General features: G+C 33.9%; 1 protein-coding gene across 3 annotated transcripts in view; it reads right to left on the bottom strand.

Moving 5' to 3' along the window:
- Positions 1-8073, bottom strand: part of LOC143255732 (neurocalcin homolog) — a 31138-nt gene extending 23065 nt beyond the window's left edge. Inside the window, exons 1-2 of one of the 3 annotated variants that reach the window (XM_076511869.1) lie at positions 7920-8000; positions 6462-6605 (exon numbers count right to left, since the gene is read on the bottom strand). The gene's annotated coding sequence lies outside the window, so the exon portion shown is untranslated. Of the gene's footprint in view, positions 1-6461; positions 6606-7919 lie in introns of all 3 variants that reach the window. The other 2 variants (XM_076511867.1, XM_076511868.1) reach the window with 2 other exon arrangements.
- Between the last annotated feature and the right edge of the window lie 4449 nt (positions 8074-12522).

Here is a 12522-nt window from a genome sequence, read left to right as displayed (position 1 = left end):
CAGGAAGTACAGCATCATCAAAACGGAATTCTGGATCTGAGTGGATTCCCCGTTTGCAGCAGAAGTGTATACAATCGGTTTTAGAGAGTGAAAGTTTAAAACCATTTGCCGTGGTCCACTTCAGTGTCTGATTGATTGCAGTTTATAGCTGCCATTCAATAAACCTCATGTTTAATGACTAACATGAGATGTGAAAGTCATCAACAAAAAGATCATCTGCAACTGTAGGGGGGTGCCTTTTCAATGATGACATTAATTTTTATAATGAAAAGTGTGACACTCAGAATACAGCCCTGAGGGGCTCCAAGTTCCTGTGGGAAAAATGAGAAAGTGTTGAGCCAACACAGACTTGGAATTGGCACTTCATTAAGAATTGAAAAAAATTGAAGATGAAAAGAGGTAAGTTGCCACACAATCCATATGAGTGAAGGTCTCATAAGATGCCATTTCTCCATGTTGTATCGTAAGCTTTTTCTAAATAAAAAAAAACAGTAACAAGATGTTGTTGCCTTAAAAATTCTTCTCTGATTGATGTTTCAAGGCAAATTAAGTGGTCTATCGTGGAGCGTTGTCTTCGGAACCCACACTGAGTAGGTGAGAGGAGGTTGTTTGATTCAAGAAACCAAATGAGGTGAGCATTGATTATCCTCTCTAAGATCTTACTGAGACAACTTGTCAAAACAATTGGACAGTAATTCAAAGGAATCGTTGAATCCTTCCAAGGTTTCAGAATAGGGAGTATGATAGCTTGTCGCCAAGCATCAGGATAGACATTTTCCTGCCATATCTGATTAAAGACAGCTAGGAGAATAGTAAGAGTTCTGGGAAAGGTGACGTAACATCTCATAATGTATATTATCAGGTCTAACTGATGTATTGCCAGACTGATGAATTGCAAGTTTGAGTTCCATCAGTGTAAGAGGGCAATTGTAGTCATAGGAATGGTCAATTGAAAAGGAAAGAGGCAGATGCTCCACTTGTGTTTTAATGGCTGAAAAGGAAGGGGATAAGTTTGAAGAGCTAGATACATGAGTGAAGAAGTCCCCAAGAGTATTGGCAATGCTCTGTGCATCTGCAACTTTGTGGCCATCAGATATTAAGATAGAGAGGGGGCAGAAGTATATCATCCACTCATCCTCCGGATCTTATCCCATACAACTTTTGTGCTGGTTGTTGAAGAAATGCTGGAGGTGTATTTAATCCAAGATTCCTTCTGGCTTTGACGTCTAACTTGCCGAGCATTGCAATGCAGTATCTATATTCTGGAGAATCAGTGATGATTGAAATAAGCTATCTGCTGCCTTGGAACATGGCAAGTTAGTAGGGTGGTAAGATGGGAACAGTCTCAAGAAGAGAGGTCCAAAAATCAGAAACAAGGAGCCCTGGATCAAGTGCTTCCTTAATGAGAAAGACACCACTACAGAAGTAGCAGAGAGAAGTCTGATGATCTTTCCCTTAATAAGCCCAGACCATGAGGCATTCATTACCTGCTGAAGAGCAAAACATACTGAAACATTGTACAAGGAAATGTCTTTGTTCGTACATAAACCTTGGAATTCCAGACTATTGGTATAAGCAACCCTTATTTGAAGCAAGGCATTTGTGAAAAGATGAAAACCTTTGAAAGGTGACAACAGAGAAACATATATCACAGTAGTGTCTCAACTTACAACCCCTCAAGATCAAAGAATGATCCTGACTAAGGAAACTGGATAATTCAGTGAATTGACGTTTATGATAACTTGGTTGCATAAAGACCATTAAAAGGAGTTCTTGTGGTCTCATCCCAAAGGCATAAGGGATTTAAGTAATGCCCACAATCCAAGAAGAGAAAAAGCCATCCATGCTTGAGATGCGTAGTAAGAGTCTAACACCTTATTCCAGAGAACTGAGCAGGATGGGAATCAACTGAGCCCAAGTGAAAAATAAGATGAAAAATATAAAATACCCAGACAGATGTTTTAGCCCTGAAAATGAAGCCTGCCTTGGTCATATCTGAAAGTAGAATTAGGATATAATGTTCTGACAATTGACAAGGTAGTGCTAGCATAAACCAGTCCTCCATGTAATGGTGCAATCACAGTGCAACAGAATAGAAGTGATGAAAAAATATGTAAGATATGGTTGAAATCATGTGAAACAAATACAAGTTAAAAGGTAAAAACATGGAACAGCAGTACCTGAGCCTTATTCACAACAAATGCATATAGTGACAGGATGCTATGGCAATGTGCAGATAGGATACAACTGCAGCAAATTTAGACATCTTCAATCCCAGTAAAATCTGTCAAATCAAATTGACAAAAGAGTAGCTTGCGAACCTTGAATAATATAAGCATGAATATAAATAAGAAATATTGATGACTGTACCCTGTATAAAGCTTCAGAAAAACTAGCAAAACACACTAACCCCAGACCAATGAAACTCTGATAGCTCTAGAATTAAGTTCCAAATCTGATGATGTGTGAGAGATGGAAACTCAACAGGTTTGATGAACTGAATGATGAATCCTAACTCAAAGGTCTGCAGTGCTTTTACATGCATAGTTAAGATTCCCACATATCCATAAGTTCTGAGTCAAGCCACCACAGGCCCTGAAGGTGTACAATAATAACCAACACTTCTGGTGATCTGACCAATCAGTAGAACCCTTGTATATGGATAGAATGTATTTTGGGTACCAATGTACTGAGAGCCTGATGTTTGGGATCAGGATCCACAAATAAGAGTGAACTATGATCACTGAAACTGTTGGCAGAGGGGCACAGGGGTATAAGATCTCTGGACATAGAAAATACTTCCAAGATGTTTTAATTTCTAATTACAAACAAAATGTATCCACAAATACATCACATGACTTACACAGAATAAAACATTTAAGCACGACACCAGAAACATGTGACTAACTTAAAATGTGAGATGTATGAAAATATATTTATAAACAGTTCTACATAAATTCCAGATACCTTTTACTAAGTTCCAGTATAGTATAGCTGAACATGTTATCTTAGTGACTTAAGATTATTCATCTCTTTTTAATAAAACTATGCTCTAGCAGAAGTTATGTTTATCATTCTTGGTAGGTGAAAGTACAACTAAAAAGTTACACACAAATGTTTTCTTTTTTAAAACAAATATCTGTCCAAGCACCTAGCTGTCTTATTCCAAAACAACCGTTGATAATAAGGTCACCTAACTGATATTCAGTATATTTCAGCCAATAAAGGTTTTAGTTTCTATAGTGCATTCTTTCAGAATGGTCTTAATCATCATGAACCACAATAATGGTTCATAAAAGAGATCGCTCAGAAATTTCATAAACATTCTAACACAATATACAAGCAAACACCATCTCAAAAAATACTTGTTCTGTCACAATGAGTAAAGCTGCTTCAATACTGATAACAGAAAAAAAAATTATTTTCTGATTGTTAGGCAAAATTCATCCATTTGTTCTTAATATTATCACTATTCATAAAATTTTTGTTCCACAAGCCTGCAGAAAAACAGCTAAGAATGTTTTATTCAAACCTAGTTAAACCTACTAGAAAATAACTCTTGCACAGGTTATAGGACTATTTTTTATTAGTTTTTCATAGATACTGGTCAAGTGTTTCTTCGAAGTCATTCAAGCATTTAAGCCTACAACTAAAACAGTTAGGTATGCTGCTCCAATATCTATGTACAGTTCCTGGAAAGGCTGTTAGGTTATTTTTATGTTGATTCTTGAAAGTTGAAACTTCCAGTCTCTAAAATTTTCCAACTTCTTTGCTACCAACATAAGCTCTTTGAAGCCATTTAAGCATCATTTTACTAATCAGAAATGGTCCTTTTTATTAGAGTAAACAATGTATCTCCAGTCATATTTTGATTAGTTTTACAAGCCATTACAGAAAAAATGGCTATGAATATTTTACAGAAACCTGGAAAATAGTAATGAATGCAGTATTGAGTATATCATAGGGTAGTTTTAATATTATTTCATCTCCTGACATTGACAAAATCAATTGTTTTTCTATCATGCATTAACTGGAAAATAATTTGTTCAATTTATGGTGCACTAATTGGAAACTGCCAGCTGAAGATTTATTATTTCTCAAGTTCACTGTTATACTTTGTATCTAAATGGTTTCCTCTGAGTATTTCAGTGAATTTTCTACAGTATACAGTTGCCATAGCAGATATTCTACTGATCTTCATATTTCAATGAAATTGTGAGCATGTATTTTATTATTATTCATGTTTTTGCTTCACAAGCCTACAGAAAAACTAAGTGGGTATACTGCTCTTAAATCTAGATAGATATGCTTCAAGAAACACTGCAAATGTCCATGACCTATTAAAAATTAGTTATTTTGCATTGAAAGTTGATTCACATGACTATAAATACATAATATATGCAATGTTGTTGTGAGGAGCTTCCTTCTTACTTGACGCTTGTTAAAAATGTGTTTACACAAAACCTCATGGCTCAGTAAATAATGGCTGGGTGGAAAAAAGCCAATGCAGCAGTAACTGTTAAAAAAATATGCAACATTTAACTAAATGTACTTGCACACATGTAGCTTACAATTTATATTCCATACAAATCTTGAGAACTAAGATAATTAAAAAGAGAAAGAGGGATCATCAACAAAATACAGAAATGAATAAAAATGCAAAAAATTGTTTTCAAGCTTACAACTAAATCTAGGCTAGAAACAATGCCTACATTACTTTCAAGATACAAATCCCTATTTTGACTCTTGTATGAAGTAATTATCAATTTCTGTGAAGTCACAATAGCAGTCTTTAGCTCGAGGAAATAATGTAGATACCATTTCCAACGTAGCTGGTTTACTATTCTGGAGTCCCTAGTTGTAGACTTGAAAATATAAAATTTGTATTTTGATTCAGCTTATTTTTGAAATTTTTGGTGATTCTATTCCTTTCTCTAAATTAACAACTTTTAGGTACTTTGTAAACTTATAATTTTATTATTACTTATATACTTAGTTTAATTTTTATAAAAAATGTTTTTAATAATGACAAGAAAGAAATCACCAAAAATTACCACTGCATAATGATTTTTGATACATCATTAAAATTTCAAAATTGTTTTTTAAACTATTACCACAAAAAAAGTTTAGCTTAAGTTTATGTAATGCTATGTCTTGATTAGAGTAAAAGATGACAAAATTCTTGTTCATTATAAACAAAGTGATAGATTAATTTAATGACTTAGGAGTTCACTAAATTTTATGACAATTTTAACTGAGGACTAAGAATATAATAAATAAAGTTCACTGTCTAAAATTAAACTAAAATTATATTGATCTTCATGCAACATTATGAATTTTCAAGAAATGTTGAAAAAAACAAATATTATGATATATATGTATATTTATATAAAAACAAGTGAATTAATCAATCAATTAGTGAATCAGTTGAGTAAGCTACTTAGTTCAGTCCTGTAGACATGAAAGTACTTTTAACAAGCAACTGTTAAATTTCTTTGTTTGGCCTGTAGAATATTATAAAAAAAAAAGTATCATTGCAAACAAGTGGCCTAGAGTTTGCATTATTTTACTAGTTAATAAAAAAAGAAGCCATTCTACATTGAGTTCAATAAGTTTATCTATTTCCAACGATATGGTTGTTGTTTTGAATTTAGCACAAAGCTACTCAATGGGCTATCTGTGTTCTGCCCACCACGGGTATCAAAACCCGGTTTTTAGCGTTGTAAGTCCGCAGACATACCGCTGAGCCACTGGAGGGCCCAACAATATGGAAACAAAAACACTAAATGAGCTACAAATTAACCTAAATATAAAATTAAAAACAACAACATATGCTTTTTCTCAAATTGTGAAATAAGTACTTAAGGAAAATATATCCTTATAATTTCTTACTCATTTATATCTATCACTAAAAACATGAAACAAGTAGCACAGGTTGGTAAGAAATGCTAACTATCTTACTGATTAGCTCACAGAACCCAATCTTCTCTTAGTCATGAACTACTTATATTTATGCTGAATTCTCACTTCTAGCAAATATGTCTTTTAGGATTACTTCTATTAACATTATTGAACTTAATGAGATCTGCCCTTTAGCTAACATGTAAATTAAAGCATTCCAAATAAAGCTTTCAATAATACTCTAATACTGTATAAAAGAATTTCATTTACCATTTATTTCGATTTGTACATAAATCTCCAAAAGCTAATGTTATCAAATATGTACTCTATAATAGCTTAATAATGTACAAACTGTTAACCCTTTAACTTAGCAGTATAATATATGGAGACTTAATATTTAAGTACAAGGTTTAATCTTGATTCCAATCTTGTTATGCTATAAAAATCAATTTTTATCATTTAAAACAAAACACATTAAAATGTTTGAAGTGGTAATGTCCTATTCTCAAGTGTGTATGCATTAACATTCTTCTTTTCAAAATAAATAATAAATTACTTACACCATTGTTAAGAGAGAGGTCTCAAAATAACCAAGTTTCATTCAGTAACACAGTTTTCTACTGAAGATCACAACAAAACAACAGCTACAGTATTTGACCCTACACAGTGGAAATGTAGGTAGCAGCATCAATTGATGATGGTTGCTGTTTAAGAGTTAAGGATGTTTATAACTAACTTTTAAAACCAATGATGCCCATGTGTTTTAAGTGTTAATTATTAAAATTAGGTATAGAAGGGTTAAGACATGTTTGTTGTACTTTATACAAAGCCACTTGAAGGTTATTTTCTCCAGCTGCCCTAAATTTTGCTAAGATAAACAAAGTGGATAGGAGCTAGTCAAAATCACCAATTGCCAATTCTTGGATATGTTTGTCAGACTAAATAGTGAGACTTGACCTTCACTTTTATAACGAACAAGGCTCCATAATACAGAACTTTTTTTTTAAGTAACAGTACCCAAACCACAGAACTTTAGATCCACAACCCAACACACTAACCACTACATCTTAATTGGCTCATTTAAAAAACAAGGATACACGGTGAGACTAATTAATCAGAGCTAGAACTTCAACTATTTTCTATCTTTATTCATATATATGCATTGATGTACTCTTAATATTTTACATGAAACAATCAACCAAATGCACTTTATTAAGTACACAGATATTTCTATGACTTTATATTAACAGTTTTACACTCTGTTTAGAAATTCAAACATTGTAAGAACATAAAATCTTTACAGTAACACTAACAGGCTTAAACTTGGACTTTTCTTCCATGTTAGGACTTGTAGTTACATATAATCTCAAAATTATAAAACTGCATAGAAATTTTATTTTGAATAATACACATGGTTATAGGTTACATATCCTCTTCAAAAACTATGATTATAACTTATAAGCAATATAGACCACTAATAACTCGAGCTGTCAACAAAGATGGTAACATGACAATGTCTGAATTTGTATAAAGACCATGGTAAACACTCAATTTCAAACTTTTGAGAATAATATTCTCCCCTTTTGATATAAACAGTTAAAATTATTTTATATCATCACATAAACTAGCATACAATTAGAACATACTAAGCATTTTTCACAAACACAAGAAGATATTATGACTAATAATCATAAAATTCATAATTTCTACTGAAATTATATCAAGATTTTTTTTATGTTTAGACTATATGGATACCATCTATTACAGCATCAGTATCACCGTTTAACTACAATTTGTAATTGCATGACGTAATACTAATAGTAATACCAACAATAACAATACTATTAACATTACTAACAGTAGTGATAATAAATAATGTACAAGTGTTCAAATTCTAGTAAGCTTTTAAGTTCAACTTTAATACATAAAAAGAATAAATGAAAATATACAGTAAACATACAATAAGACCATTAGATATAATTGATAGACTAGGTAAAAACTAAATACATTACTCTTACCTTTTAATTTATATTATAAAACTCGTAATTTGTACATTTTCATACAATCTCTGATAATACTGCAAGCAAACTCATAAGCCTCAAACCCAAGCGGTATTATACAGATGACGCTGACTGCAATTAGATACATTTGCCCTTTTCAGTTAAATTTGAACATCAGAAACCCACTTTCATTTAAAAAACAAAAAGGTTTGGAGATGGCCTGAAAGGGTACTGAAAGCGATTTAATTATGAAAAAAAGACAAAAACTGTAACACAACGATTTGACAAGCTTTTGTAGGAGAAAAAAAAATTGTACATTTGTTACGTGTAAAAAATTTCTTTCACCACCCACCCATTTGGCCCGGCATGGCGAGGTGGTTAAGGCACTCGACTCGTAATCCAGGGGTCGCAGGTTCGAATACCAGCCACACCACACATGCTCGCCCCTCAAGCCGTGGGGGCGTATAATATGACGGTCAATCCCACTATTCATTGGTAAAAGAGTAGCCCAAGAATTGGCGGTGAGTGGTGATGACTATCTGCCTTCCCTCTAGTTTTAAACTGCAAAATTAGGGACAGCTAGAGCAGATAGTCCTGGTATAGCTTTACACGAAATTCAAACAAGTCAAATCACCACTCATTCCAGCCCTCTCCAAATTTTATGATATTTTTCAGCAAATATTGCTCTTGATACTAAATTTATCGTAATTTTATAATATTTACAGTTTATTCAACTTACTGAATGTGAAGTAATCAAAAAGTGATATCTGTAATTATACCAGAGAAAGTAAACAATTTACAAATAATTTCACTTATCCAAAAATACTACAAATACTACTGCAGCGCACTACAACAGGAAGCACTGACCACAACAAATCGAGTTCTCTGTGGGGAGGCACAATGTCAAGTCTGAGCCACTAATGGATCTCCAGAAGGTGTTGTTCCCACCATTGCACATAAAACTGGGTCTTATGAAACAATTTGTCACAGCTATTGATAAGGAGTCTGCAGCCTTAAAGTACCTTCGAGACTTCTTCCCTAAGTTGTCTGAGGTAAAGATCAAAGCTGGTGTCTTCGTTGAATCACAAATACAGAAGATCCTGGAGTGCACAGAATTCCCCAAGAAGCTCAGTATGAAAGGAAAAAAAGCTTGAGGCAGCTTTGTCGCAGTGATTCGGGCTTCTTGGGCAAGCACAAGTCCGAAAATTATAGTGGAACTGGTTGAGGTTCTGGTGAAGAACTACGGCAAAATGGGCTGAGGAATGTCCCTGAAAGTCCATATCCTTGACACTCTTCTTGATAAGTTCAAGGAGATCATGGAAGTGTACTCATAGGAGAAAGGCGAGCGCTTACATTAAGATATACTGGACTTTGAACGCCGCTAACAAGGAGCGTACAAAAAAAACAAAAACATGATGGGAAACTATATATGGGGGATGATACGTGAAAGTGATTTACATTACAGTCGAAAATCTCAAAAAAACTACTCACGTCTGAAACTTTTTGTATACCTTTAGTATAAATACATGTAAATCTCGATTTTTATGTTGTTTTATTCAGATCTTATGTGAATGAAAATGTGCAAATTTGCCCGTTTTTACATAGAAAAATAGGTTAATTTCTAAATTTCATTATCCAGGTCACAAAAGCAAATTTTGAAAGGAATAATGGCCATTTTCTGCACTTTTACAACATAAGCAATTAAGAAATAACACATAATATCCAGGAACAAAATTTGTGTTACATAGTGTAACGATTGCATGATATTTGAATATATCACGTGTTTCTATCTCCTACTGGTGATCTAATAAGTTTTCTAGACTTTGTTCTGAATATTTGCAGATTTAACATATCACGAGTTAAAGAAAATCATTAAATGATTTTATTTCGAGTTAACTTTTTTCCCTTGTTATTCTCAAAATATATAATTTTATTTGCACCCATGGAGAATATTTCATAAATTAGACTTGTGTGTGTGTGTGTTTTTTGTATAGCAAAGCCACAAAGGGCTATCTGCTCAGCCCACCGAGAGGAATCGAACCCCTGATTTTAGCGTTATAAATCCGGAGACATACCGCTGTACTAGCGGGGGGCGTTAGACTTGTGTAACTGACAGCAATATCGTTCAAATATTTTTAAATTATATCTAGAGGTTGTGGTTCCACCTATGGTTATGTAATAAAAATGACTGGTTACATGGAGGTGTATTTTACTTTTGATAAAGAAGAGGTTTCTTTGACACCAAAAATACTTTCTATTTATCAATTTTATATAAAGCATCACTGAAGAGAGTAAGCCAATAATCTTGACCTGAGATAAGCTTATTGTAAAATGCAATCACACAGTGTGTTTGTGTTTTACACTTAAATATAGATTATTAATTTTGTTTAGGCTTGTGACCGGTCTCATTATTCTGTTTAGCGTCCATTCAGTTAAATAAGAGTTTTAGCAATACTTTGTATGTGTTCAATATCTTAATGAAATCTACAGTTATGTAGCAGATCTCTTCGATTGCTTAAATGAACATTCAGCTCACCTGAATCTACTACTGTTGTTTATTTTTATTTTCATTGGGTCAGTCTCTTTCTTTCATGAACTCAGAAATTTACTTGTCTTTTGTAAATAAACATATTTCAGAACCTCCTATTATTAAGCTAACATATCCCATTGCTCGAAGGGTAACTCAATTATTAATAAATATATCACAACTTAGTGTGTTGTAAGATATTTTCTGCTAAACATTTATGTTAATACCTACGTTTGTTTCAATACAGTTTTTTATGCATTTGATGTATATTGTTGGATGTGTATTGCGCAAGTCCCTCCGTTTTCTAAGTTTGTAGAAAATTCTCGAGAGAATATTTGGTTTACGAAAATACCAGCGTACATTACTGAACGCTCGGGAATCTCGAGAGATTGATATATAAAAGCAAGCCATCAAAAGACTCCAAGAGACATTTTTATATTATTGGTCAGCTACAGTCAGTATACTACAATCCTCGGAAGATATAATTGTGATTAACGCTTATTATTCGCAAAACTATACATATTCGACCAGGAACGTTTATAGATTTCGAACATTATGAGCCGTTCAACTTCAGATAATTACCTTCAGACGTTAGTATTTCTACACGTGCATTATATATCTTTCTCGGTAAATAGTAGCTTGTAAACCACGTTAGATCGAACAAGAACAGAACTAGCCAGCATTCCCGTCAAGTGAAATCTATTTATGTATCAACATAAAAGTAATTTTTGCCTCATGGGTCTGAGGCCCGGCATGGCCTAGCGCGTTAAGGCGTGGGCTTCGTAATCTGAGGATCGTGGGTTCGCGCCCGAGTCGCGCCAAACATGCTCGCCCTCCTAGCCGTGGGGGCGTTATAATGTTACGGTCAATCCCACTTTTCGTTGGTAAAAGAGTAGCCCAAGAGTTGGCGGTGGGTGGTGATGACTAGCTGCCTTCCCTCTAGTCTTACATTGCTAAATTAGGGACGGCTAGCACAGATAGCCCTCGAGTAGCTTTGTGCGAAATTCAAAAACAAACAAAAACAAAGCTTTGTGCGAGATTCCAAAACAAACCTCATGGGTCTGAAACATTGATAAAATATTCAGCTCTAGACCACATAGAAGTCTAAATATTGTTTGTGTGTGTCTAAGAATTTTGTATATGAACCTACGTTCTTAATAACTATTTGTTATAACCGTTTTTATAAATTGCGTTATTATTTATATATTAAACTGTATTTGTGTTTCATACAACAATATCATAAATTTAATACATATTGACATTCAATTAACTTTTAAATTAAAATTTTCGGATATTTGGAATCCTAATACGCTAATATACGTGACATAATAAATCGGAGATTCGTCTGGGATATATTATAATACATAACGTAATAAACTGAATCAGATCTGAATCAGAAACAAAATTAGTTTTGAACTAAAAGTCAAATAATAATTCGATTTATATTTATCAGTGAAAAAATAATTGATCATGTTTGATTATCAAGACTTTCTTGAATTACTCTTCTTCCGTTTGTTTTGTTTTTGATTTTAGCGCAAAGCTACTCGAGAGCTATCTGCGCTATCCGTTCGTAATTTAGCAGTGTAAGACCAGAGAGAAGGAAGCTAATCATCACCACTCACCGCCAACTCTTGGGCTACTATTTTACCAACGAATAGTGGGGTTGGCCGTCCCATTATAACGCCCTCACGGCTGAAAGGACAAGCATGTTTGGTGTAACGGGGACTCGAACCCGCGACCCTCAGATTGCGAGTCGAGTGCCTTAACCACCCTGCCATGCCGGGCCTGTTTATTTGGAATTAAGCACAAAGCTATACACTGGACTGTCTGTTCTCTGCCCACCTACCATGTAAGAGTGTTAATAATACTTTGTAATCAATATCCTGATGAAATCTACAGTTATTTAGCAGATCTGTTCGGTTGCTTAGATAAATATTAACTTTTTCTTAATTTAGTACTGTTGTTTATTTTCATTGCGTCCAGTCTCTTTCTTTCACGAACCCAGAAATTCACTAGTCTTTCGCAAGTAAATATCCTTCAGGATCTCCTGCCCCCAGTTGCACAGCGGTGTCTGCGGACTTACATCACTAGAAA

Source organism: Tachypleus tridentatus, chromosome 7 (genome assembly GCF_004210375.1).
Source record: "Tachypleus tridentatus isolate NWPU-2018 chromosome 7, ASM421037v1, whole genome shotgun sequence".
In the NCBI taxonomy this organism is placed as follows: domain Eukaryota; kingdom Metazoa; phylum Arthropoda; class Merostomata; order Xiphosura; family Limulidae; genus Tachypleus; species Tachypleus tridentatus.
This window is presented reverse-complemented; position numbering and strand designations above follow the sequence as displayed.